Here is a 26,842-nt window from a genome sequence, read left to right on the forward strand (position 1 = left end):
ACCAAAAACAGCACAGCAAATTTATTATTCAACTATAAATTATTTTCCTATCAAGACTACTAATATAATTAAAAACCAATTGTTCAGAGAACCATTGATGGTCTTTCCACCAGTAAGGATCTTTTTTTATATGAAAATATTAAAAATTTGGTTTTAAATGTCAATTGAACCGTCAAATGACAGCTTATTGAACGTTGATTCCAAAAATGTATGGTTTCTATGGAAAAAGATATAGATAAGGGAGATAATTGTTAACTTCCGGTTCAAACGACGTTATTTCCGGTATAGTTTGATAGTTTAATTGACACTGATTCCAAAAATATATGGTTCTATATACTTTTACATTTATTTAGAACAAAAAATAGCTACTTCCGGTAAACAAAAGGTCACTTCCGGTTGGCTTTTACAAGGTCACATTGCTTGCAACCTATTGCAAAAAGTCCCATGTCTTTATCATGTATACATATGAGGTAAAAGCAAAGGTCAAAATCTAGAACGTTAATTTTGCCAATGACCTTGAGCTCAATTTCAAGGTCATCAACCAAGGACCTCAAATCAAAAGACTTTAGTCCTCTACTTTATATTGTTTATGAGTTATATTACCATACATATGATATTAGATATAAAAAGGGGGAAAACTCACGTCAAATGTCTACGTACCCTTTCGACTAAAATTAATGTGTTACTACATGTCGTAACTAACAATTTTATGAAATTATTTTGTCAATATCTTATATGATTTCTGAAAATAAGAGATAACAAGCCAAAATCAAAATTTTGATCATGACCTTGACCTTTGACCTTGACCTCATTTTCAATTTTTTAGACCAAGGACCTCAAAACAAAAGACCCTAGGCCTCTAACACTTATGGTTTTCCAGTTAAAAATGCATATCACTTATATCAAATATAAAAGGGGAAATAACTCTCATATGGAGTCTCCGGATAGCTTCGGTCAAAACAAATCAAATCATCCTGAGGATATAACGAGCAATATGGTAAAATAAATTTGTCGGTTTCTTATACGGTTGCGAATATTAAGCGATCACAAGAAAAACAGTGTTCGGGGAGATAACTCTTACATTGAAAAGATTTTGGTTACGCGGTGTCAGTTTCAAAAGCGTATTAATTGCTCGATATCATTTACCATATATCTAAGCGACATCTTGCGAAACCAAAAAATTGCGAAGGAACAAAAAGTTGGCGGAAGAAAAAAAATAATAATAATTAAAAACCAATTGTTCAGAGAACAATTGAAGGTCTTTCCATCAAAACAATGTATTTTGATATGAAAAGTTGTGAAACTAAGTTTAAAATGTCATTTCAATCGTCAAATGATAGCTCCTAGTAAGCTGATTCCAAAAATATATATTGTTTCCATACATTTTTTTTAATCAAGGGAGATAATTTGTTACTTCCGGTTTGAAAAATGTTACTTCCGGTTATATTTGAATATTTACTTGACACTGATTCCAAAAATATATGGTTCTATATACTTTTATATTAATAAAGTACAAAAAAATATCTACTTCCGGTTTACAAAAGGTCACTTCCGGTTGTTTTTTTTTCAAGGTTAAATGGTTTGATACCTTTTTCTAAAAGTTGTATATCTTTATCATGTATACATATAGAATAAAAGCAAAGGTCAAAATCTAGAATGTCAAATTAAGCTATGACCTTGAGATCAATTTCAAGGTCATAAACCAAGGACCTCAAATCAAAAGACCATAGGTCTTAATTATATTTAGTTAATGAGTTATATCATCAAACGCGTATTTTTAAATACAAGAGGGGAGAAAACTCCCTTTTACATTCAACGTACGCTTGCAATCAAAATTTACATCTTACGACATGTCGCAACTAACAATTTAGTAAAAATAATTTGTTGATATCTTATACAGTCTTTGGATATAAGTGAAAATAAGCCAAATTCAAATATTAGAATATGACCTTGACCTTTGACCTTGACCTAATTTTCATTTTTTGGGACCAAGGACCTCAAATCAAAAGATCCTAGGTCTCTATCACTTATGATTTATAAGATAGAAATTCATATCACTTATATCAGATGCATAAGGGGAAATAACTCTCATATGGAGCGGTCATATTGCTTCGGTCAAAATAGGACAAATCATGCGAAGGATATAACGAGCAATTTTGTAAAATAAATTTGTCATAATCTTTTACGGTTGCGAAGGAGATGCGCTAACAAGGAAAACAGTGTTTGGGGAGATAACTCCTACAAAGAAAAGTATTCGTTTACGCAGGGTAAATTTCAAAAGCGCATAAACTGTTCGATATCATATACCAAATATCTAAGCGACATATTGCGAAACAAATGTTTATCGCAAGAACAAAATTAGGCGGAAGAAAAAAAAAAAAAAAAAAAAATAATCAGAAGAAAAACAATAGGTCTTTCCACAGAAAAGTGGAAAGACCTAATCAGAAGAAAACCAATAGGTCTTTCCACGGAAAAGTGGAAAGACCTAATTATTCTAAATTTTAAAGACCCAAGATGCTTATTATCAACCTGAGACACAAATTTCAAGAAGCATTTATGCAAGTTCCTTAATCAAATGTCAAAAATATTTTGTTATACATGTTTTAGCAAACAAACCTTGAATCTGGCTCCATTTCCTCCTCTCTCACTCCTACACTATTACAGTACCTAATCATAATGTATAAGTATCATACCTACAATCTAATTATTCACACATACTGTGATAATTAAGTAGTGTTAATTAGCCATTACATCTAAATAGTCTTTACTCCTGGGTATATGGGAAAACTCATTGGCATTTACATGTTCTGATTATACATGTAGCAAATCATGTGTCAAAATTCAAAATCAAGTAAGTGATTTTTTCCCATTAGATATTGGAGTCAAACAAGGTGACAACCTCAGTCCGAATTTATTCAAGATATTCATAAATGATTTGCCCAGATATTTGTCAGATACTAGAGACCCAGTTAATGTCAATGACAAAGATCTACATTGTTTAATGTATGCTGATGATATTGTTTTATTATCTACATCAGCTGAAGGACTACGAGAAAAGCTGGGAATGCTTGATAAATTTTGCAAAGATTGGTGTCTCAATGTGAATACTAATAAGACAAAGGTGCTGATTTTCAACAAGGCAGGCAGACATGTAAAACAGATATTCACATTTCAGAATATAAATCTGGAATGTGTTTCAAAATACAAATACCTAGGTTTATATTTAAGCTCATCTGGTTCATTCAGTTATGCTCAAAATGAACTATACAAAAAATCCCTGAAAGCTCATTTCAAATTAAGGAAAGATCTTTTATCACTTAATCCTGATGTAAAAACAAGTATTCATGTTTTTGACCACACTGTAAAACCTATTTTATTATATGGTAGCGAAATATGGGGGATGTTTAATTCTCTTTCCTCTAAATGTAAGAAGGAAGATATATCTTTTGAAAAATTGTATTCAGGTTTACCCTGTGAGAAACTTCATATAAAATTTAGTAAATTTATACTTGGGGTACACAAGAAAACAACAAATGCTGCAGTGTTATCTGAACTTGGAAGATTTCCAATATATTTTAATATTATAAAAGGAATGTTATTGTACTGGTATAGATTAGAGAATTTAGGTAATAATTTTCCTCTATTAAAAGAGGCATATACACAATCAAAGACACTACATCACATGAATATAACATCATGGTATGGTTCAATAAATGTTGTTTTTAAAATACTTGGTATTGACTATACAAATGCCATAAATGCTCCATTTTGTGAATCCTTATACAAATTTAAGAAATATATACAAACCAAGCTATCAATATTGTTTATTAGCTGTTGGAAAAAACAAATAGATAAATTTTCAGACAGTAAACTGAAAACCTACCTTTTATATAAAACAAATTTTGGTTTTGAAAAATATCTAACATTGATCAAGAATTTTGAACTTAGAAGAAGTTTTACTAAATTACGTGTATCTTCTCATAGATTACAAATAGAATTAGGTAGATATCAGGGTATTCCCCGAATTAACAGAATATGTAATAAATGTTCTTCCAATACTGTCGAAGATGAGGCTCATTTTCTATTTGATTGTAACAAATTTGAGGATGATAGAAATTGTATGTTAGCTAGTATTGCACAATATAATTCTTATTTTAATCATATGAACAGTCAAAGCAAAATTATCTGGTTATTTAGTGTAGAAAATGTTGAGTTACTTAAAATAATATGTAATTTTATATACAAACATCTTCCTTAGTGAAGATTAGTTAAAGGAAATCTATGTGTGTATATACATTTGATTGGACATAGAAAATTATATTCATCTGAATATCACAAACATACTAGCCGATTAAAAAAAAAAAAATAATTGTTAAGATATATTATTTATTCAAATGTTCTCTTATATCCTTGAGGCATCGTCCCCTGGTATCAACTGCATTCAAGTTACCTATGATGCTTCCTTGTTTGCTTTTGATACAGGTAGGAAAGAGACATTTACACACAATTTACATGCCTATGGCCCATAAGGTATCGCCCCCTGGTGTCACCTGCCTTTAGGAAACCATAATGCTTTCCTATTTGCTGCTGACACAGGATGAGTCATTGACATGTTTAATTTCTACTTTCTTTTTGGCTAATTATTATATATTTAATTGATCCAACTTTTTGTGTACTATACATATGTGGATATCTATTTTTCTTTTTTTCTTTTTGGGCTGCTTGTTTGTTATCTATATCAACCACACTTGCAATAAAATGCATTAGTATTAAAAAAAAAACATACTATAGATTCTTTATCTACGTATTCTTTAAGAACTTAAATAGTTCTCGTTTAACTTTTTTTTTATCTCATTGTTTGTATTGTATTATGAAAAAATTATTGATGTTGTAATATTTATGCCCTTTGGGGCCCATAATTGGAAAATAAAATATCTTATCTCTTATCTTATCTGTAGTAAAAGATGACACCAGTATTTGAACAAAATGGGTGAAAAATTGAGCCTGATCCTTTATATTTACATTTTACAAAATACTAAGGACAATAGGAAAATGGAATGAATGGCAAAATGTTGGAAGACTATATAACTACAGCACTATTGAGTATTGTCCACAAGCACACCAAAATAGGCAAATTATTTTACAATTTTACTTGAAATAATCAAATCTTAAGAGAAATTTAAAGAACACAGAAACAAAGTGAATAATTTTAAAATTACAGGGGAAGGTCTTGTCCTAAACAATTCTTCTTTTCTGAATCTAGTTAATTCCAGAAAATATTTTCAAGGGACAAGGGCATGTCCTAATCATTATTTTAGGATAGCTGTATGAAAAACAAACCAAAATACCCACAATCCTTTTGACTGAGTTTGCAAATTGATTTTCAAATATATGATGAAACGCACAGATGCATAGAAATGATGAAATAATTAAACTTGTTCACTTTTTACTTGATGTAACAGCAACATAATTACTTGACTGATAGACTGTCTTAAGGATGCTTGACTTTATGAATAAATCTTTCCTTCTGTAAAGTGCTGACTTAAGAAATAGAAAGGAAACTATTACTGGGATGGGCCTGTATTGCAATATCTGATAAACATACTAGACTAAGAATATCTTGCAAATGTTAAAAGGGAAGGGTAAAATTATGTAGAAATGAGTGAGTATGACCAGGCATCAGAATTTAATTCAGTTCTGTTTTGTTGGCAAAAGACAGAAAAGAACAGTTATGAGTCTTCCATGTTTGAAAATTTGAAGGTTGATTTAGAATGAAAAGATCGATCACAACACTGATGTGTACATCATATAGATATAGGAAGATGTGATTCTATGAGTGCCAATGAGACAACTCTCCATTCAAGTAACAATTTATAAATGTAAACCATTATAGCTCAAGGTACAGCCTTCAACACTAAGCCTTGGCTCACACCGAACAGCAAGCTATAATGGGCCCAAAAAATTACTAGTGCAAAACTATTCAACGGAAAACCAAAGGTCTAATCTATATAAAACAAGAAACAAGAAATATTTTTCACAACATTGTTACATCTAAGATGAGTATGGTAAAGCAGCTGCAATATGAATGCCAAAGAGACAACAATCCATCAGAGAACAAATGATAAAGTTGTTTTAACAACTGATAGTTCAAGGTTTGAAATATTGGATGTACTATTCAAATGACAATTATTTTCTGTATTGATTTCTTTTTTTCTATCCTGTTGCTTAGTTGCTATCTCCTTGATAAATATCTCATACTCTCTTTAAAAATCTAACAATTTCGAAACATTCAATATCCTATATATAGCAGTTCTAAATTAGACTGTCACCTTTGGCCAAGAGACTATCAAGATCTTCTAATATAAAGAAATTGTCCCCTCTGGTATAGTTCCAATAATCTGACAAAAACAATATTCAGTAAGCGAACACAGACCCTCCCCTGATACTTGTCTTTACAACATTCATCATATAAAACAAAGGCTGACGGGCAACATTTTGGCTAAAAATATATGTTATCTTTCTTGGAGACCAGACACTGAAAGTTTTGTAAATGCCAATATTCTCTTATGGTTGTGGCCTGATATTTATTTCTTGCATAAAGAGTTATTTCTCTTATCACAATGCAATCACATTATTTAATTTAAATAAAATAGTAATCTAAACTCATTGGAAGGCTTGTTTATTATCATATTGAAATTAGATAACTCAAGTAGATATCGAGTGATATCCAATTCTCACTTGTTAAGAGCCTATCAATATTGCATTGTATATTAACTCAGAAAGTTAGCTACCTTCAAAAATGCAGATATCGCTACAATACATAGATAATGATGATACCTGTACAAAAAATACATCAGCATGTATTCGTTTTTTTCTATTTAAATTCATTAACCCATTTGATTTAAAAATCAACAATTATATGTTTGAAAAACCATGGTAACAGAATACTAACCTTGGGAAGTAAATGTTTGCTTTGCAGTATAATATCCATTTTATATTCGATATCAATATTTCCACAAAAGGCTTATTGTATCTGTATGTGTTTGTACTCTATAAGCTGATCGATGAAAAAATATGGCAATTCACTAAAATCCAATCATACAGAATGATTTAATTCGATAAACAGGTGTAAATGTATCCAAGCTTTAAAAAATAAACTGTATAATTATCCTTCTAAAAATTGTGTTAAGATAGAGTATCCATCACTGATCAAATCAATGCAATAATATATGTTTTGGTCGGAAAATCAAATACACATCAGCTATACAAATCACCAATTATTAATCGCAATATATTTTTTGTGAAGATGCGCTGCTGATGAGTCTTCAAGTAATTATTTGGCTCCAGATGCTGCAAGGCAAATTTATTTGGCAAAGAGATGAAGAGCTCTCACTAACGCAATTTACACTAGGATAATTTAATGAAGGTAAATTCTGACAAGAAAAACTGTCAAAATTGTATCTTCTCTATATCCATTTAATACTTTACTGTGCAGAAATTGTAACATGTATATATAATGAATAAAATAGACTGCACAAGAGAGAGATCAATACCTTTAGCCAGCTGTTGAGAAAATAAGAATGTTAATAATTCAAATGGGGACTCCCATGGGGAACGACAATACAGAACTGAGATTATCCTATTATCTTCTCAGTAGGGTTACTTTAATGAATGGACACTGGAACATTTAACCAGTATTGATAGTTGATTAATGTGTTCAGGCTAAAATTAATTTTAACATCTAGCCATTCACCTTAGGGAGAGAATAAAGTCTTTCTACCTGAGCTGTTTAACATTTATGGACTTATTATCAATTAACTCCCACTATTTCCCATCTGTTATATAATAGGGGTAGACCATACACATGTCACATTTTGACAAAGTTTCTTTCTTATTTGATTTTTTCTAAGAAACTGTTAAGTACATCAAAAAAGTTCACTATTTATTTTGAAGCAGTATTTGTCAAACTTTTAAATGATGACAGAAAAATACTTGTAACTAGCTAAAATTGTCAATTCAGTTTAATAGAAGTATATATCATATTTTTGAATATCAGCAATAAAAATAGAATATACTAAACATGTGTAAAATTGAGAATGGAAATGCGGAATGTGCCAAAGAGACAACAACCCGACCATAGAGCAGACAACAGCAGAAGGTCACCAACAGGTCTTCAATGCAACGAGAAATTGTCGCACCCGGAGGCGTCCTTCAGCTAGCCCCTAAACAAATATATACTGGTTCAGTGATAATGAACACCATACTAAACTCCAATTTATACACAAGAAACTAAAAGTTAAAATAATACAAGACTAACAAAGGCCAGAGGCTCCTGACTTGGGACAGGCACAAAAATGTGGCGGGGTTAAACAAGCTTGTGAGATCTCAACCCTCCCCCTATAACTCTAGCCAATGCAGAAAAGTAAATACTTGTCCTTAGTAATTATAGACACATTCATGACTTAAGTGAGAGGACAAAGAATTTTTTTGAATGTTTACAGGGGAAACTAAAAATAAGTACTGGTATGCAAAACCATCTTATCTCAATTAAAAGTTAACATTACAAAATCTCTGATAATTCAATATTGAAATATTGATAGAACAAGGAATGTATATAGGCATACCAAGCCAGAACCATATCATTTGTACTAAATGTTCGATAAAATAAGTTTGAGGATGATATTCATTTCTTATTCTTCTGTAGAAATTATTAGCATACTGCCATACACAGAACATGAATGATCTACTTAATTTAATCCCAGATAAATGCATAAATTGTATTTTCTTGTGTGACCATGACAAACTGATCTGGCTAATGAAAAATTATTTTTAATATAGAATAGGAAATGGAAATAGAGAATGTGTCAAATGAAACAGCCTAGAGAAAGCAATGGGTCTTCAACAATGGAAATAGAGAATGTGTAAAATGATACAGCCTAGAGAAAGCAATGGGTCTTCAACAATGGAAATAGAGAATGTGTAAAATGAAACAGCCTAAAGAAAGCAATGGGTCTTCAACAATGGAAATAGAGAATGTGTAAAATAAAACAGCCTAAAGAAAGCAATGGGTCTTCAACAATGGAAATAGAGAATGTGTAAAATGAAACAGCCTAGAGAAAGCAATGGGTCTTCAACAATGGAAATAGAAAATGTGTCAAATGAAACAACCTAAAAAAAGCAATGGGTCTTCAACACAGCAAAAATTCTTACAAGAAGAGGCGAATTAAGACAAAATCACATATGACAAGGCGAACAAAGGCTAGCGGTTCCTGACTTGTGATCTGCTCAAAAAAGCCACAGGGTTAAACATGTTTTGTGAGATAAAACATGAAACAACTAATAAAGACTAATTACTGGTATGTATATTTTATCATGATATCTTAGGTCAATGTACTGTCCTAAATGACATGATTCTTGTTTTGACTTTTTAAAGTAAGCAGTACATGTTGTGCTTATATATTTTTTCAGAAACATTTGCATTTATACCCAAACTTCTATCTGTACACCAAAACTTATCTGTTTAAGAACGGACTGAAGACAGAAAAAAGTACATACCATACAACATCAGAAAACCTTAAAACATGACTTCTAGAGGAAGAGTGCACTCTCTGCTATTGGTTTAGCATAAAACAATGTCATCCATGAAGTTTAGGATAACACAATATTGTACATGGAGTTTAGGATAACACAATATCATACATGGAGTTAAGGATACCCAGCGGGTAAGGCGGTAATGCAATGTTGTCCATTAAGTGTAGGATAACACAATGGTGTGCATGGAGTGTAGGATAACACAATGTCGTGCATGGAGTTTAAGATAACAGAATGTCGTGCATGGAGTTTAGGATAACACAATGTCGTGCATGGAGTTTAGGATAACACAATGTCGTGCATGGAGTTTAAGATAACACAATGTCGTGCATGGAGTTTAGGATAACACAATGTCGTGCATGGAGTTTAGGATAACACAATGTCGTGCATGGAGTTTAGGATAACACAATGTCGTGCATGGAGTTTAGGATAACACAATGTCGCGCATGGAGTTTAAGATAACACAATGTCGTGCATGGAGTTTAGGATAACACAATGTCGTGCATAGTGTTTAGGATAACCCAATGTCATGCATGGAGTTAAGAATAACACAATGTCCTGAATGGAGTTTAGGATAAAATACTGTAGTGCATTGGGTTTAGGATAACTCAAGTTCATGCATGGAGTTTAGGAAAACGCAATAACGTGCATGGAGTTTAGGAAAATGCAGTAACGTGCATGGAGTTTAGGATAACTCAAGTTCATCCGTGGAGTTTAGGATAACCCAATGTCGTGCAAGAAGTTCAGGATAACCCAATGTTGTGCATGGAGTTTAGGATATATATATCACTTAATGTTGTGCATGGAGTTTAGGATAACCAAATGTCCTCCATGGAGTTTAGGATAACCCAATGTCATGCATGGAGTTTAGGATAACCCAATGTCGTGCATGGAGTTTGGGATAACCCAATGTTGTGCATGGAGTTTAGGATAACCCAATGTCGTGCATGGAGTTTAGGAAAACGCAATGACGTGCATGGAGTTTAGGATAACCCAATGTCGTGCATGGAGTTTTGGATAACCCAATGTCATGCATGGAATTTAGGATACCCAATGTCGTGCATGGAGTTTAGGATAACACATTACTGCTATGAAAATGAAATATGGATTCCTTGATAAAAATACTGCAATTCAAACAGATAATTAGAGATAAATGTGAAATTTTTCTATTAATTTTTTAAAGATACTTTAAGTAACATTGATGATTGTTGAGTTCAACTGTACATTAATATTCTCACATTTAGGAAAGATATATCAGTTTCATTACTAATATTTTACTTTATCGCACCGCGGGTAAAATATCACGTTGTGATTGGTTTAATTCCGTCATGTGGTGACCCCCTATGAGACCGTATGGGGTTAGTAGATTTCATAGGGGGTTGACATGACGCATTAATGGTGACATCATCTATCAATGTTGTTGCGTTTCATTGTTTATTTTTCAACATAACGCAGCAGAAAAAGTCCAGCGTGCGATAAATTCGTTATACGGTTAACTACTGACCCCCTACGGACAATAGAGGGTGAATAAAATCCATAGGGGATTTGGCCTCCGGCCTCAGCCCCTATGAATTTTACTAACCCTGATAGCTGCCTCTATGGATCCGTATGGGGTCAGTAGCGAACCATATAACTTATAATATCTCTAATTGACACATATGCTCATTTAATCCTCGAGAAGACGTGCATGCTGAAGAATATTTTTGGTTGAATTATACACAATGATATTTAGAGCCCATTTGATTCTAACAATAATTATTCAAGCAACAATTTTCTTCTACACTAGATGCTAATCTAATTCATTGTTTACACTTCTCAATGATCATCCACTATTATACCATTACACTGTACAAACATTATTTATTAATCAGTGCCAACATTGACAAAAATGTTATTAACACAGGGTTACAACAAGTATGCACATGGTCAACCATTGCTCAGGTTAGAAACAAATCTGAAAATGAGCCTTCGAGCATGTGTATATTTTGAATGTCAGATATGTTTTTGTTTGTGGGTGTAACCCTTCATGCAAAGAGTGTTATCAATCAATATTGACAGAGAAAGTTAAAACAAACAACAATTACACAAGGTGGAAAGGCATTATCATCTAAATGAAAGTCATGAAGTCATTATAAAACTTATTAAACATTTAAACTATATGCTTATTATTTGGCAATTGTTGTTTCAAAGTAATTTTTGTATGTAACTTAAATCCCCTCTTGTGTTGGAATGAAATAATGAACTCTGCCCCCATACTGGTTCTATAAAATACCATATTTTTTCCTTGGGTAAGCTTCACTGGGCTATTTGAAAGGGTGAATGAAAGTCTAAGAAAAGTTGAATTCACAAAGTATGAAATGTGAAGTTTAACTGTGAACTGGAGCTTTTAATACATATTGATACATGCACCAGCTGATTAAATAACATTTTTGTGTAGTTTGTACATTAAGAATACAAGTTGTGCCATGGTACAGAGTACTGCGTTTTTAGTACTTATACTGAATAAACATTTTGAAAGTTGTAATCTTCACCTCTTTGAGTAAAAACAATTGTTAATTCTGTGAAACCAGTTGCACACATTTATTAAAAATTTCTATCAGAAACATATAGGTATTGAGATCAATACACTCTTAATATTTTCAAAGGATGTGATAATTATTATAAATGGCTATTTATTGGAACTGGAAGAATCTGGTCAAGATTCCCAAGTATGTATAGGTCAACTGGATTTGCCTCCCTTAAACAGTGTCTGGATTTATATTAGTCATATTTCATGGCTGAAATACCTCTATCTTCAACCAATGAAAAATAATAGTTTTCTCCCTACCCCAAGAGCACAGAAACTAAGTGCAATGAATAGCAATGAAAAAGTTAAATATTTACAAATGTAAACATGAAAATATGAGAAAGAAGTTTCATAATAAAACCTCTTATCAGCTTAATAGAGAGGTTTAGCATCGGAACTTGTACGTGAGCGTGTACGTGTGGCTAGGGAAACCACCTAATTTCCTGCGTATTACGTCATCGATTTTGCCTGGAGGTGAAACGTACAAGTCAGGAACAACTTGTAAAGCGGCGGCTACACGAAGGTAAGAACTTGTGGATTATTTTTCTTAAAACACATATATTCGTGAATAAAATTGAATATGTACAGGAACAATAGAATGTACTTGAAGTATTAAAAGTATTTTGAGTCATTAAAACGTTTCTATGACATCAGGATGGAACGTGAATATGGGACGTATTTGACGGAAAATGGCGGCATATTGAAGGTTTTTCAATTATCCAAAAATTACATTATAATAACTTCTAAAATTATTTTATAGTTACCCTATAGTGAACATGTTCGGCGACGAATAGTTCTGCAGTTTAGAATCATTTCAAGAAGCAAATTCACTGATTTTAAGTTTGTTAAACAAGAGTGCACACGCTGAAATGTCTCGCCTTCTATACTAATCATTGATATTATGTTGATAGTCCTAAGTATAAAGTTAAGCTTTATAACAACTGTCACATAAACTTAACATTAACCAAGATAACTAAACAAAGAACAATGAACCTTGAAAATGAGGTCAAGGTCAGATGAACCATGCCAGGCAGACATGTACAGCTAACAATGCTTCTATACAACATATATAGTTGACCTATTACTTATAGTTTAAGAAAAATAGACCAAAACACAAAAACTTAACACAGGGCAATGAACCGTGAAAATGAGGTCACGGTCAAATAAAACCTGCGCGACTGACATAAAGATCATAAAATATTTCCATACACCAAATATAGTTCACCTATAGCTTATAGTATTAGATAAAAAGACCAAAACTCAAAAACTTAACATTGACCACTGAACCATGAAAATGAGGTCAAGGTCACATGACATCTTCCCGCTAGACATGTACCCCTTACAATCATTCCATACAACAAATATAGTAGACCTATTGCATATAGTATGAGAAAAACAGACCAAAACACAAAAATTTAACTATAACCACTGAACCATGAAAATGAGGTCAAGGTCAGATGACACCTGCCAGTTGGACATGTACACCTTACAGTCCTTCCATACACCGAATATACTAGCCCTATTGCTTATAGTATCTGAGATATGGACTTGACCACCAAAACTTAACCTTGTTCACTGATCCATAAAATGAGGTCGAGGTCAAGTGAAAACTGTCTGACAGACATGAGGACCTTGCAAGGTACGCACATATGAAATATAGTTATCCTATTACTTATAATAAGAGAGAATTCAACATTACAAAAAATTTGAACTTTTTTTTCAAGTGGTCACTGAACCATGAAAATGAGGTCAAGGACATTGGACATGTGACTGACGGAAACTTCGTAACATGAGGCATCTATATATAAAGTTTGAAGCATCCAGGTCTTCCACCTTCTAAAATATAAAGTTTTTAAGAAGTTAGCTAACACCGCCGCCGCCGCCGCCGCCGGATCACTATCCCTATGTCGAGCTTTCTGCAACAAAAGTTGCAGGCTCGACAAAAAAGGGGGGCGTGAGCAGGTGCGTGAACTAATGATGCTGTCAAATTGTGTCTTTAACGATTGAATGAGAGACATGCAAATTCATAAGAGTCTTGAAATACTTGCAGATCTCAACTATTAAGGAGAAGCCCCGCTTTTGGTGCTTTAAATATTTTTTATTTCAGTGAAAAGGGGGGTTGATCAACTATTTTTGTAACTCTTGAAATGTGTTTGTCCCTTTTTAGAAACTGCAAATATGACATCTTTCACTAGTGGCAGTAGAAAAAAACAAGTCAGATTCCAGACAAAAGATGACCTGGTACTACTGAGAGAGGTCCTGGCTAAAAATCCATTTCAGAACAAGTCTGCCTGGAACGAGATAGCATCAGCCGTAGCAGATACCAGATCTAATCTGCAGGTGGATGCAAGACGCGTCCGGGAGAGAACACATTTGCTGATAGATCAGCATAAAAAAAGCAATGCTGACTCTTTGAAAAGGTATTTATGCTTTTAAGTTTATAACCATTTTATAATTTATTCAAGCATTTGTCAAGGTAGAAAGTGTTTAAGCCTTTTTTCTTATCCGTTCTCTCGAGATCCCTTCCGCCTGACTACTGCTTCCCTATCCTTATTCCTCAGAAATCACTAAAGCAATTTTTAGTGCAAACAAGTCTGTTTTAAAATGTATATCATATGCAGCCATACTTCCATTTGTGTGTAGTTTTTTTACAAATAAGTTGGTTCAATTTGAAATGTTGCAAATGGATTTTGCAATTGTCAGATTCTAATATGTTAGTTTATACTAATTATGGTATTATCAAGTCTTCATGAACTGTGAAATAATAAAAAAAAAAATGTTAAATATAAAAAAATCATAGCAATGTTTATATTATAACTAAATTTTGAAATACTTATAAATCTATTTGGAAAACATGAATTCGGAAAAAAAATTTCCTTTTTTCAAAATGTGCATGTGACGTCAGTGTTCTTGTTAATTTTATAACAACTTTATATTATTATTCCAGTTCAGGGATTGATGAAGAGTATGGAGAGAAAGAAACTTTACTGGATGAAAATGCAAAGTCCATCAATACCCCTTCCGTGGTGCGATTACTACATACAACTTTCTCTGGTATACGCAGGGCGCGACGAAGAATTTCAATATCATCTTTATCAAATCTAAAAAAAAGATCGACACTGTTCATTTGTAAGTTTTTCAACTTTTATACCTGGAAAATTGCCCTTTTCCTGTTTACATAATGACAAAAGCAGTAATTCATCGGAGTCTTCTAAAGCTGCTAACACTTTCAAGTTTTCCGCCATAGTTATCAAACATATAACAAAGACATTTATTGGCAACTATTCTTTACTTTCAACCAATGAGATAATATTTTGCATTACGTCTTTTACACGTACACGTATACGTACTACTTTGCTAAACACCGTGGCATAATAAAAACTTACGGGTGCGTGTACTTCTGTTCTACACGTACGCGTTCACGCACACGGACGTTTGCTAAACCTCTCTAATGAATAAGAAACCTAATCTTATTATTATCTTCAAAATTATGCAGAAATTCAAATGTTACATGTTAAGCAGATGCACATCTTTTTCCTCAGAATATAACCAACGCCACATGTTGGATGATGCAATGTAGAGAGACAATTTTTAAGCAACAACAAGGAGGAGAAATTTTGAAAAGTTTCCACTTAATAGATTCAACAGCTAGAAAAATGCACTTAGTAAATACATATATACACATTTAAACTATATGATGGTTGTGTTCTGCAAAGAGGAAACAAGCTAATTTTGAAAACTAACTGAACTTAATTAACATGCAACATGGTAAAAATCAATTCTAGATTCTACAAAATGTATAATAATTCGTATATGCTGTCTGATTTATAAAACATTTTCTTAAATTCTTGGAAATGTTTCAAGTTTTGATTGCTTTCATTTAAATTGAAAAAAAAAATCAGCTTACATAGTGGACAAAAATAGAAAACTTTTAATGTTAAAACAAGAGGAAGCTGCCAACCTCCTGTGCTGCACTTAATGCATATGTTCTGTTCAAATAATAACAAAATTGTTTAAAATATTGAATTGTGTAAATGCTTCTTTTTTTTTTTAAGAAATACAAAGTTACTACTGGAACATGTATGTAATTCAAACGAAGGTGGTACATTTGTATGTATAATCAACTATATGTTCTAAGCTATCATCAGTTTCAAGAAGGTTACAAAAAAGGATTGTAAATGGAACTATACTATTTCATAGTAAAAATGTAAAAAATAATAGCTGATGTTCATCTGAATCTAATTATACAACCCAATTTTTGTACTTGGTACTTATTAAAAATAAAAAAAAATAAGTCTTCATTCTTCAATTTTTTAGACTAAAGCTTAAATTTAAGTTTTGTACTATCTATTTCTTTAAAACAAACGAAAGGTATGATTATTTTTAATGAACCCAAAAGTTATAAATTTAATTCAGGAAAGTATGGCTGTGAACTCTAACCTCTGCTGCACCAAAACAATGTGCCATGTGTTTGGACTTTGCCAATGTGTATCAGTTTCTTGATTAGAATAACAATCATATCTCGGTGGAATTGTCATATATTTAGAAGGTATATTTGTTATTATTTCATTATATGCAATGAAACATAGTGATTTCATTATAAAACTAAAGACACTGAAAAGCCTATGGAGCTCACCTGAAAATATTTGCATCTTCAACATGTAGGTGACTCTTTAACATTGTTGTCTATTCTTCATTTACCAAATTTCCCCCCAAAAATGGCCAAAAATCATCATTACCACCAATACAGGACAATAAATATTTGACTGACAATTTGAAAATGACACTTTTCATATTATATTTACCTTTCTTAAAATAGTTCTTGCAAAGTTCAAATTCTGTCAAATACTTTTTGGAAGATTTAAAATGAAAATTCCATAAAAAAATTGGGATATCAAAATAAGCACTGGCCCATTTTTGTTTACCAAAAACTGCAAGAACTCAACATTTAGAATAAGAATGCTTAAATGTCTGATCTATTTTATAATTTATACTTTTTTTAAAATGATTTATGTGTTCTAGCATAGATTACTTTAATGAGAAATCTCATCAATATTGACAATAATGCATTGTGACGAGAAAGAGAAAATTGTGTATCTGATTTCCTACACCTGGGTAAGTCAGTTTCTAGGATCAATGTGTTATGATATACAAAAATGTATATGAACTGGCTGTTTCTGTATACCAATGCATTCACACAAGTAGAACTGTGAGCTATTGCTTACAATCATACCCTTGCTATTAGAATCTCATAAACTGGAAGAAGTTAAAAATGAATTATATAGTAAAGACTGAGGCTTATACATGTACTGAGTATACACACTGAAACCTGAAATGTACTGACAAATTATATCATAAACAAACAAGATTAGACCAGCATCCTGTCCAGAGATTTATCTTCCAAGGGAAGTTCAAAGGTCAACCTTTTTTTAATTGAAGGCACCAATCAATATCGGGAAAGTACATGTAGACAACTTTCTTAAGTGTGACAGATTAACATGTTTAAGTACCAGCCATGTTTATGATGGTCCCATTAACTTTTGCCATCAGAGGGACTAATTTAAATAAGAGGGGACAGCATATGAATATTTGGCCAGATTAAACTCATTCTATAGACTATTATAAGATCTCCACCCTCCACCCTCCTCTTTCTAATTTTGATCATTACAGAGCTCCCCACAGACACATAAAAGAACAAACTTTCAAATTAAATGTACTTACTTGCAATCTGTTAGTCTGTATACGCAAGTTAAGTTATTATTCCCAGATTTTGAATTATTTCCAATACTGGACAAATGACCTGAAATGAAAAGGTAATCCAAGTTAAACAGAAATGGAGAACAAATGAAGTTGCCCTATAACTTATATCTAATTAATGTAAATAGTTTTCTAATAAATTGATTGTTGTTGGTGATTAAATGCCACTTTTGGTTACCACTTTTGGTTACCACTTTAGGCTACTTCCTGACAGTCAGTTTTTCTGGGTGGAGGAAGCCATCGACCTTCGATAGGAAAACTGCCAATCCTAGTCAATTAAGATTGGAGTCAAATTCATCTGCACAAGCGAGGTTGGAACTAAAAACCTCAGGGTTGACTGGCTAGTGATTACAGTAATTGGAATTACTTCCAATGTAAACCACTTTGCCACCGAGGCCCCTCTATTCTATTCTGATATTAAAAGAGTTAGTATACTAAATTTGACAGGTCTGGAAAAAAATGACGGACATCTTTGTCCAGTTATCCCATGGTAATGTTCCTGCATTCAGTTTCATCACTAGTACACAACAGCCCGTGTGGATTTTTCTTTTTCCACCTCCCCACCGTGAGCAGTCCACCCGTGCCCACTCTAGCTATAATCTCTTTTTTGTAATAATCTATAATACTAAAATTACGAGGTCCAATTTGTCAGCCGTCATCACGTAAAAACAACGAATCACAGAATTCAACTTTATATATAACTAATATAGTACAAAGGTGTAGATTAAAAATTACACCACTCCAGGCCCTTTTGTTTTCCATGTAATTAATATTGCCAATAATTAAGAAGTTCCGGGTCGAGTCCGCTACCGATACCAATAGTATATTCACCTGTTACCTATTACCTTATCTGTACGTTCCGCATCTGACAGGCGCACCACCAAACGTTGTATTCAGGATTAATATGCTAAATACACGGGTCATAACCACAGGGTTGACACTACTTAATTGTCAAGTTGTTACCTATTGTAGTATTTTAATCAGTAAGACTTTCTAAGATAACAATACGAATACTAAAAATCTGGACTAAAAATAAGGCGTATAGGTACAGTTTTCAATTTGTTAGTGGGCATGATGTAAAACAGCGAAGCAAAGAATTCAACTTTATTCATAACTTATATAGGACAATGCTGTTGATTAAAAAATACTCCATTCCAGGACCTTTTGTTTTCCAAATAATTAATATTATTGTTTCAGTTCGACGGGTTCAAACAGAAAGACTTGAAAGCAGAGAAAAACTGTGTATCTTATAATCGGCATGACTTTATCAGATGACAATACTAATACTAAAATAAGGCTTGCGCATAGTTATATACTTTAATTCAGTCACGGACCCGTGATATCACGGGTGTGTTCTAGTATTGATTAAAAATGCTTTCTCAATTTTATTGTCTGCTTTTTTCTGTAATAATATTGATTAAAAATGCTTATCTGCTTTTATTGTCTGCTTTTTTCTGTAATAATATTGATTAAAAATGCTTATCTGCTTTTTTCAACTGATTGTACTTGCAAGTCTTTAGATGATACAAAAGAAATTAAATGCCCACTCCTACAGGTGGGCAGAGTGGACAAGGTAGAAATTTTGCCCACCCGGTGCCCACTCCCATGGTGGGCCGGTGGACAAAGCAAAATCCACCCAAGCTGTAGTCTACCAATTGCATTATTAGTATGTCCCCAAATCAATAAAAGTTTAAATCATCAGGTAGTCTGATAAGTCTGAGAATTTCAGGGCAGATAGAACATTTTTACCCCATCTCAAATTAAGCTGTAAATGCTTAATTTGCAGAAATATAAGCCAAAAGCTGCATTTTACCCCCATCATGCCCATGTTCTGTTTTAAGCCATGGAGGTGAGGCCATCTTGGTTGATGGGCGGGGTCATCAGATAATTTTTTTAAACTAGATACCCTAAGGATGATTTAGGCCATTTCAGGTTTTATTTGGTCCAATAGTTTGAGAGAAGAAGATTTTCGTAAAAGTTTCCAAAACATTTCCTTAAAATTGCCAATTCAAGGGCAGTAACCCGACAATAGGTTGTCTGATGCTTCTGAAAATATCAGGGCAAGTAGATCTTGACCTAATAAACATTTTTACCCTGTCAGATTTGTTATAAATGCTTTAGTTTCAGAGATATAAGCCAAAAACTGAATTTTACCCCAATGTTTTATTTTTAGCCATGACTGCCATCTTGGTTGATGGGCGGGTATTGCATACACTAAGGATGATTTAGGCCATTTAAGGTTTTATTTGGTCCAATAGTTTCAGAGGAGAACATTTTCGTTGAATCAATGGACGTTGGACAATGATGTACAATAGATAACGGACAGCAAGTGATGAGAAAAGCTCACTTGAAAGAAGGTGAGCTTAAATTAGGAAATTTTTTTAGACACAAGCAACATTTACACCTTTAAATTAGCTTTTGTTAATAATCAAATTTTGTTCTAAAACAACACCCATTCCCTAATTGTAATTTTATTACAAACACAAGAAAAATTAATGAGTTTTAATTACATATGAATACATATAAATTAAATAACACTACATATCTGTAAAATGCAGTTGACAGGTTATGGATGTGTAGCATTTTGTAACCAGAGGCTGTGAATATCATTGTCAATAACAACTACTGAACTAGGTTTATCCCAAAATTTGTTAAATGAAGTAGAGTTATCTCCCATCGTATTCAAGAATCCTTGATATCTCTTCCCATAACAAAGTCAAACTCTGCCTATAACACAATAGGCCTTACAAAATTGGACTATTTATAGTATACATCAAAAAGAAGAGAAATGCTCTCTTCAGTTGGAATATATCTACACCAAATTTATTTTGCTTTCTAAGCAATGGTTTGTAGTCCCCATAAAATCAATAAAAATGTATTGGTACAAATGTAACACAAGTATTATGAGTACAGAATAAAATGTAACTCAGTGTTGAAAGTAAATTATGATGGTTAACATGAACTTAACCAAAAAAGTAGTTTATGTTTAATTAATGACTAAATTTAGGGTATTGCGACAGTTACAGAGGGTGTTTGCTGTTTGTCAACAAAAACAACAGCCATGTGAAAATATAAGGGCTTGTTATGATTAAAATGCGTGTTTGTCAACTTTTTTTTTATCAATATACGGTCATATAAAATCAAACAAGTTCGTGCTTGTGTCAATTTCTTTAATACAGTCATGTTTTTTGTACCAAATTGTTCTACGATTCTTGCGCTCTGGATATCATTCACAGTCCAAATTTCCTGACACAAAGTCATTGTATAAATAAAGAAAAAAACACGGTTTTCGATTTCACTTGTGACTATCGCAATTTGCGTTCAAGGACAAGGCGTTTTAATTGTACTCGAATATTTCATGCCCTTCTCGTTATCAATCTCTATTCTCGGTAGATGATGTTGTAATCATAGAGAGCAGCAGAATATGTCGACTTAATCATTTTCGTTCGATTACTCGGAAGAAATACAAAAACGAAATTTGAAACAGGAAGTTTTCAATGAAACGAAAGTATCGATGGTTCCCGGTAACGGACATGAACAAAATCCGGAAATCGTATTTTTGTTAAATAAAAAAAATCGGGGCGGGACGATTATAGAGGGGCGGGCGGGGATGAAAATCTAGCAATTAATTTTAATTGGCCTAATTTAGGTTACATTAAATATGTTATTGATAAGGAGTTTATGTATCTTCATGATTTTGATAGCTTTTCTCATGTTATTTTACATTTTGGTACCAATGATGTAGAGAAACATACTCAAGAGATTATTTTATGTAAATTTAGAAATTTGATCTATAGTATAAGAAATAAAAATAGAGACATAAATATATTGATATCTTCTATTTTACCGTGACCAGTTGATTTTGTTCAGTTAGTTAATAAGATTGTTCAGATTAATAAAGCCTTAATTGGTATTTGTAAAGATGAGAAAATAAGTTTCATAAAGTCTTATTGAAGATTTTTATTAAAGGGCTCTCCTAAAAGGGATCTATTTGCAATTAAAGATGGAGGTTTGCATTTAAATGAAGCTGGAGTTGCCCAGCTTAGAATGTGTTTTATTCATGTCATTTCGCATTTGTAAATTGTATATGTTTAATTATGTAGTTGTAATTTGTAGTATGTTAATTTTTTCTTTGTTCATATTTTGTAGATAACCATTCTAGTATGTGGCTAACAATGAAGTTCTTTATTCATTGAGTCAGAAGATTTTCAAAGAAGTAACATATTCTTTGGATCTTCAGTAGGAGATTTACAAGAAAGTATCGTTTTGATTTCTTGAGTCTCGTCAGGCTTACACAAGTGTATATCAGTTTGTGGGTCTGATTTATTGCTATTCTAAGAGTGTTTTGTTTTGTTTTAAGATTTTTTTTTTAGTTATTTTTCTTTCTTTTTTTTTCTTTTTTTGCGGGCTTGTTTGGCAGGTTATTTTTGTAGGGCCCGCAATTGTGTATACTCTATGTCATATATGTGTATAAATTATTTGTTAAATGAACTTGTATAATAATTTTCAGCCAAAATAAAAGTTTTATTTTTCTTGTTTTATTTTCTGAGCCAAAGACAATTGTATAGTTTTTAATTCTAAAAACGCATAATTATATGCGAAGTTCCTTTTCTTCGACATTTCAAATTCTTTACTATCTATAGTATATATTCAGTGAGTACTTTTAATTAACTTTGTAATCATTATTAGATATATTTTCCATTAGTTACCCTCCCACCCATCCCTAATGTTGAATTATTGTACTTGTGAGTTATTGCTGACAGATTTAACTTGTGCGGGTCAGACTATACGAAATACGTCGGACCGTCGGACAAATCCGGTGAATAATGGATCGGTCTGGTAAAATTTTGTTGAATTCCGGTCCGAATGTCCGGTGTTTTTTTTTCATGGATTTTTCTAACATTCTAGCAAAATTGCCAAACGATCTCAAATTCATTTTCATCTTTATTATTCATCACAGCGATGTTTATTTTGTTCAACCGCTAGCTTTATGCCGAACATCGCCAACCAGTAATGTGTAAATCCGGGTAAAAACATATCTGACTGTCAATAACAACAATGAATGCCATCATTGGCACAACCGGAAATGTAAATAAAACCGGATCAGATTCTGGGAACGGATAAGGATAATTCCGGGTTTGCCAATTTAAATACAATAAATGAATAAAAATCCAAGCAGATCACAAAATTTAGCTATGAAATATAACCACAAGAATTGAAAACCAAAAGATATATGAAAAAGAAAGAAGAAACAGGAAATAATATTTTATACAGAAACTCTAAATTATGTTTAGTTCATAAACATTGTCAAAATCCAATAAAATGGGACATTACTCTTCACTGAAATGCGTTCAAGCAATTGTGCACAACTTTCATAACAATATCCCCTCTTGTTACATCATTTTGTTTTAATTTGTGCATTTTGGGGAGGAGTAGGGCACAACAAAGTCATATGTTTGTTGTTTTTTGTCGGATAATATACAATTAAATGTAAAAAAAAATTGGTCTGGTAAAATTTCATTCGGTCTGGTAAAGCTAGGATGCTTACCAGACCAAATGTCCTGTAAAAATAAAATTCATTCGCGTAGTCTGGAGGGTTATTTTTGTAGGGCCCGCAATTGTGTATACTCTATGTCATGTATGTGTATAAATTATTTGTTAAATGAACTTGTACAATAATTTTCGGCCAAAATAAAAGTTTTATTTATCTTGTTTTATATTCTGAGCCAAAGATAATTGTTTACTTTTTTTAAATTGTTATTTGGATGGAGAGTTGTCTCATTGGCACTCACACCACATCTTCCTATATCTAACAACTGTATTTTAAATTACTTATAATTATGTCAGAGTTAGAATAATTGAATGACCTATTTTAAGAATTTTACAAGCAAGAAATATAAATAATGTTAACTAGATATAAAAGAACAGTACACTAGTGAGAGACAAATTTCAATTGACAATGAAAATTTCCCACTTATTTGGCTTTTCTTTTCTTCTTATTTTTAAGTCTTTTTTAAAATTATTAATCCTACATGTCCTATAGATATGCATATGACTTTTTTAGGTTGAATTAGGGATATATATGTCACCATACTGCCACATGATAAGATAGAGGCATGTATTAGTGACACCTTTTTAATCACCTCAATTTAAACATGTAATTACTGGCACATATACTAGTACTACTGTTGATATTTTTATAATCAGAAAGTGAGACCATTACTACCTGTAATTACAAATAATCCTAGAAAAAATCAAATGATAACAAATTTTGTGGAAATGCTGATCTACCCGTTTAGTCCCTAATTATGTACAAACTTTTATGAGGTTCTGCTTTATGGTTGCAGAGGAGTTGTGATGTCAAACTGTTGGGAGTAGTATATGTTTAAGCAAAAAATCTTGAGTTCAAAGGGTCATAACTTCTAGAAAAAAATATAGAATAATAATTTCCTGTTGTTTTGCACATCTACTTGGTATGTCCTTATTGTGAAGTGTTTATAATGGTTTGGGAATTTGGGAATGCAATCAGCGCCATTTTTTAATTTTAGTTCTCTGTTTTCATTCTGTACCATTTTGTAATAAAATGAATGTGATTATAACAAATTTGAATTGAGAGATTACAAGTCTGATACACTGGCATCACTTTAGAACTTAGTTTGGACGACATTTTTATATGTTATCTGAAATTTTAAGGATTTATAGTGACTATGTTTTAAACACCGGACATTGGAGGAACTCTCAGGACAGGGGTTTCCCCAATTTTGGACACACATTACACAAAAACTTGAGGGTGAAACCCTACAAACTGATAATTCTGAATATGAAAATAAAAGTATGTTATAAATGTATTCACAAAATATTATCCAATTATTGGTTTTATCAGTTGAATGAAGTAAAGTCATAAGTCTTATTCTCAGACCTGCAGTGACATCACAACATGTAACTGACCAATCAATGATTTTCAAATAGATGAAAAATCTAGAGGAATCCTGTTGGCATCACCCCCTGAAAAATGTAAATGCCAGGATTTCCTGATCTGAGAATTGCACCGTATGTCTCTATTTTAAGGCATATATCACTTCATTTGACTTTTTTTTCGAAAAATATTTACCATTATCTCATTAATTAAAGTTATGAATTATGTAAAATTACAAATAACAAAGACAAAAAAAAACAAATTAGCACAATCTACAAATCATAGGCCGCGTTTGATCACTTTTCTTTCTTTGAATAAATATAAATGCAGGTAGGCCGAGTTTGTTATGGTAGGCCCACTTAAATATCCAGCAGCAAATCATATCATCAATGCAAGGAAATTAATGTTCAAATCACATGGCTAGAGTATGAAAAGGAGGGTCAAATGTTAGTACAATTTTATTTTCGTTGGAAAATTGAAATAAGGGTCTTGAAATAAATGCTAACGGCTGAACGACTCTTCGCAACTTACACCGAGATTTATATTTGTAAGTCATAAATCATTTGAAAATTATCATTGTTAACATTTTTAGAGTTGCCCTTTTTAAGTTTTTTTATTTGTGGCTCCTCTTGTGCTTTTACCTTCAATTCAAGTGCAAACTTAACAAGTTTGAATGAACTTGTTGGTCATCAGCGCGCCTGTCAGAGATACTATTTCGGTTGGGCTAAATTATGTGCACTAATACCGAGCCGGAAACTTACATCGCGATTTACGTATAGTTTTGGTATTTGGCTGGTCTGACTTTACTTCACATTTTTAGTATGTTAATACATGAAAGTATTATACTTCATTTTACTTCCTATGTTAATATAACAAAAATAGTAAGAAAAAAAGAAACACACACTTTAATCTGTGACTACTATAACACAGGAGTTATAGTAGTCTCAGCTTTAATAAAAAAAAATCGTCTTCTTTAATGAATATATTCATACTATACAAATACTTGATTCGGTAAACAAAACATGCGTATTTAATTGATTTGGATCTGATTTTCAGAGGCGGATTGAGAAAAAAATTGGTTGTTTATATAGAGAATCACTGAAGCGTGACTAGAGCGGGCCCCTCTTAGGCAGTCAGTGGGCCCCCACTTATGAAAATTTCTAGATCCGCCACTGATTTTGACCAATGCTGATATACTAAACATACATTTCCATGTACATTCTGATGTTTATTGTTGTAATTACCGTCTCGGGCTGATATGGGGGTCTCTGGATGATACCCAGGCTGATATGGAAAAGGCCATGTATTAATCTCTATTTAAAAATGTATAATATCTAAATTTGCAAATAACTTGTCTAAAATTAAAGAAAAAAATCAATATGCATAACTTATTTCAACGACACAAAGTTGTTTCATGCCAATAAATTATCTATAAATTATCCCGGGCGCCTTTTCTTTTCTCCGGACGCTATTTTTTCTTCCCCGGGCGCTCTTTCTTTTCCCTGGGCACTGTTTCTTCACCCGAGCGCTCCCATGAGCATTTAAGTAGGTAAGTCAATATGAAAAAAAGAAGTTGTGGTATGATTGCCAATGAGACAACTCTCCACAAGACTGGACCAAATGGCACAGAAAAAAACGTACGGCCTTCAACAATGAGCAAAGCCTATACCACATAGTCAGCTATAAAAGACTCCGAAATGACAATGTAAAACAACTCAAACGAGAAAACTAACGGTCAAATTTATGCACAAAAAATGAACAAAAAACAAATATGCATCACATAAACAAAGGACAACCACTGAATTACAGGCTCCTGACTTGGGATAGGCACATACATACATAATGGGGCGGGGTTTAAACATGTTAGCAGGATCGCTACCTCCCCTTACCTGGAACAGTGGTATAACAGTACAATATTAGAACGAACTATAAAAATCAGTTGAAAAAGGCTTAACTCATCAGATGATAAAAATACGAATAATAACTTTAAAAAATACAAAAAAAAATTCTTA

The 26,842-nt window shown here is 32.5% G+C and overlaps 1 protein-coding gene across 3 annotated transcripts in view; it reads right to left on the reverse strand.

Moving 5' to 3' along the window:
- Positions 1–25,567, reverse strand: part of LOC139512707 (uncharacterized protein DDB_G0287625-like) — a 71,811-nt gene extending 46,244 nt beyond the window's left edge. The window contains exons 1-3 of one of the 3 annotated variants that reach the window (XM_071300568.1): positions 25,415–25,552; positions 24,233–24,336; positions 17,879–17,957 (exon numbers count right to left, since the gene is read on the reverse strand). The gene's annotated coding sequence lies outside the window, so the exon portion shown is untranslated. Of the gene's footprint in view, positions 1–6,952; positions 7,571–17,878; positions 17,958–24,232; positions 24,337–25,414 lie in introns of those variants that run through there. The other 2 variants (XM_071300565.1, XM_071300564.1) reach the window with 2 other exon arrangements.
- Positions 25,568–26,842: the final 1,275 nt, after the last annotated feature.

The sequence above is a fragment of the Mytilus edulis genome, chromosome 2 (genome assembly GCF_963676685.1).
Source record: "Mytilus edulis chromosome 2, xbMytEdul2.2, whole genome shotgun sequence".
NCBI classification, from domain to species: domain Eukaryota; kingdom Metazoa; phylum Mollusca; class Bivalvia; order Mytilida; family Mytilidae; genus Mytilus; species Mytilus edulis.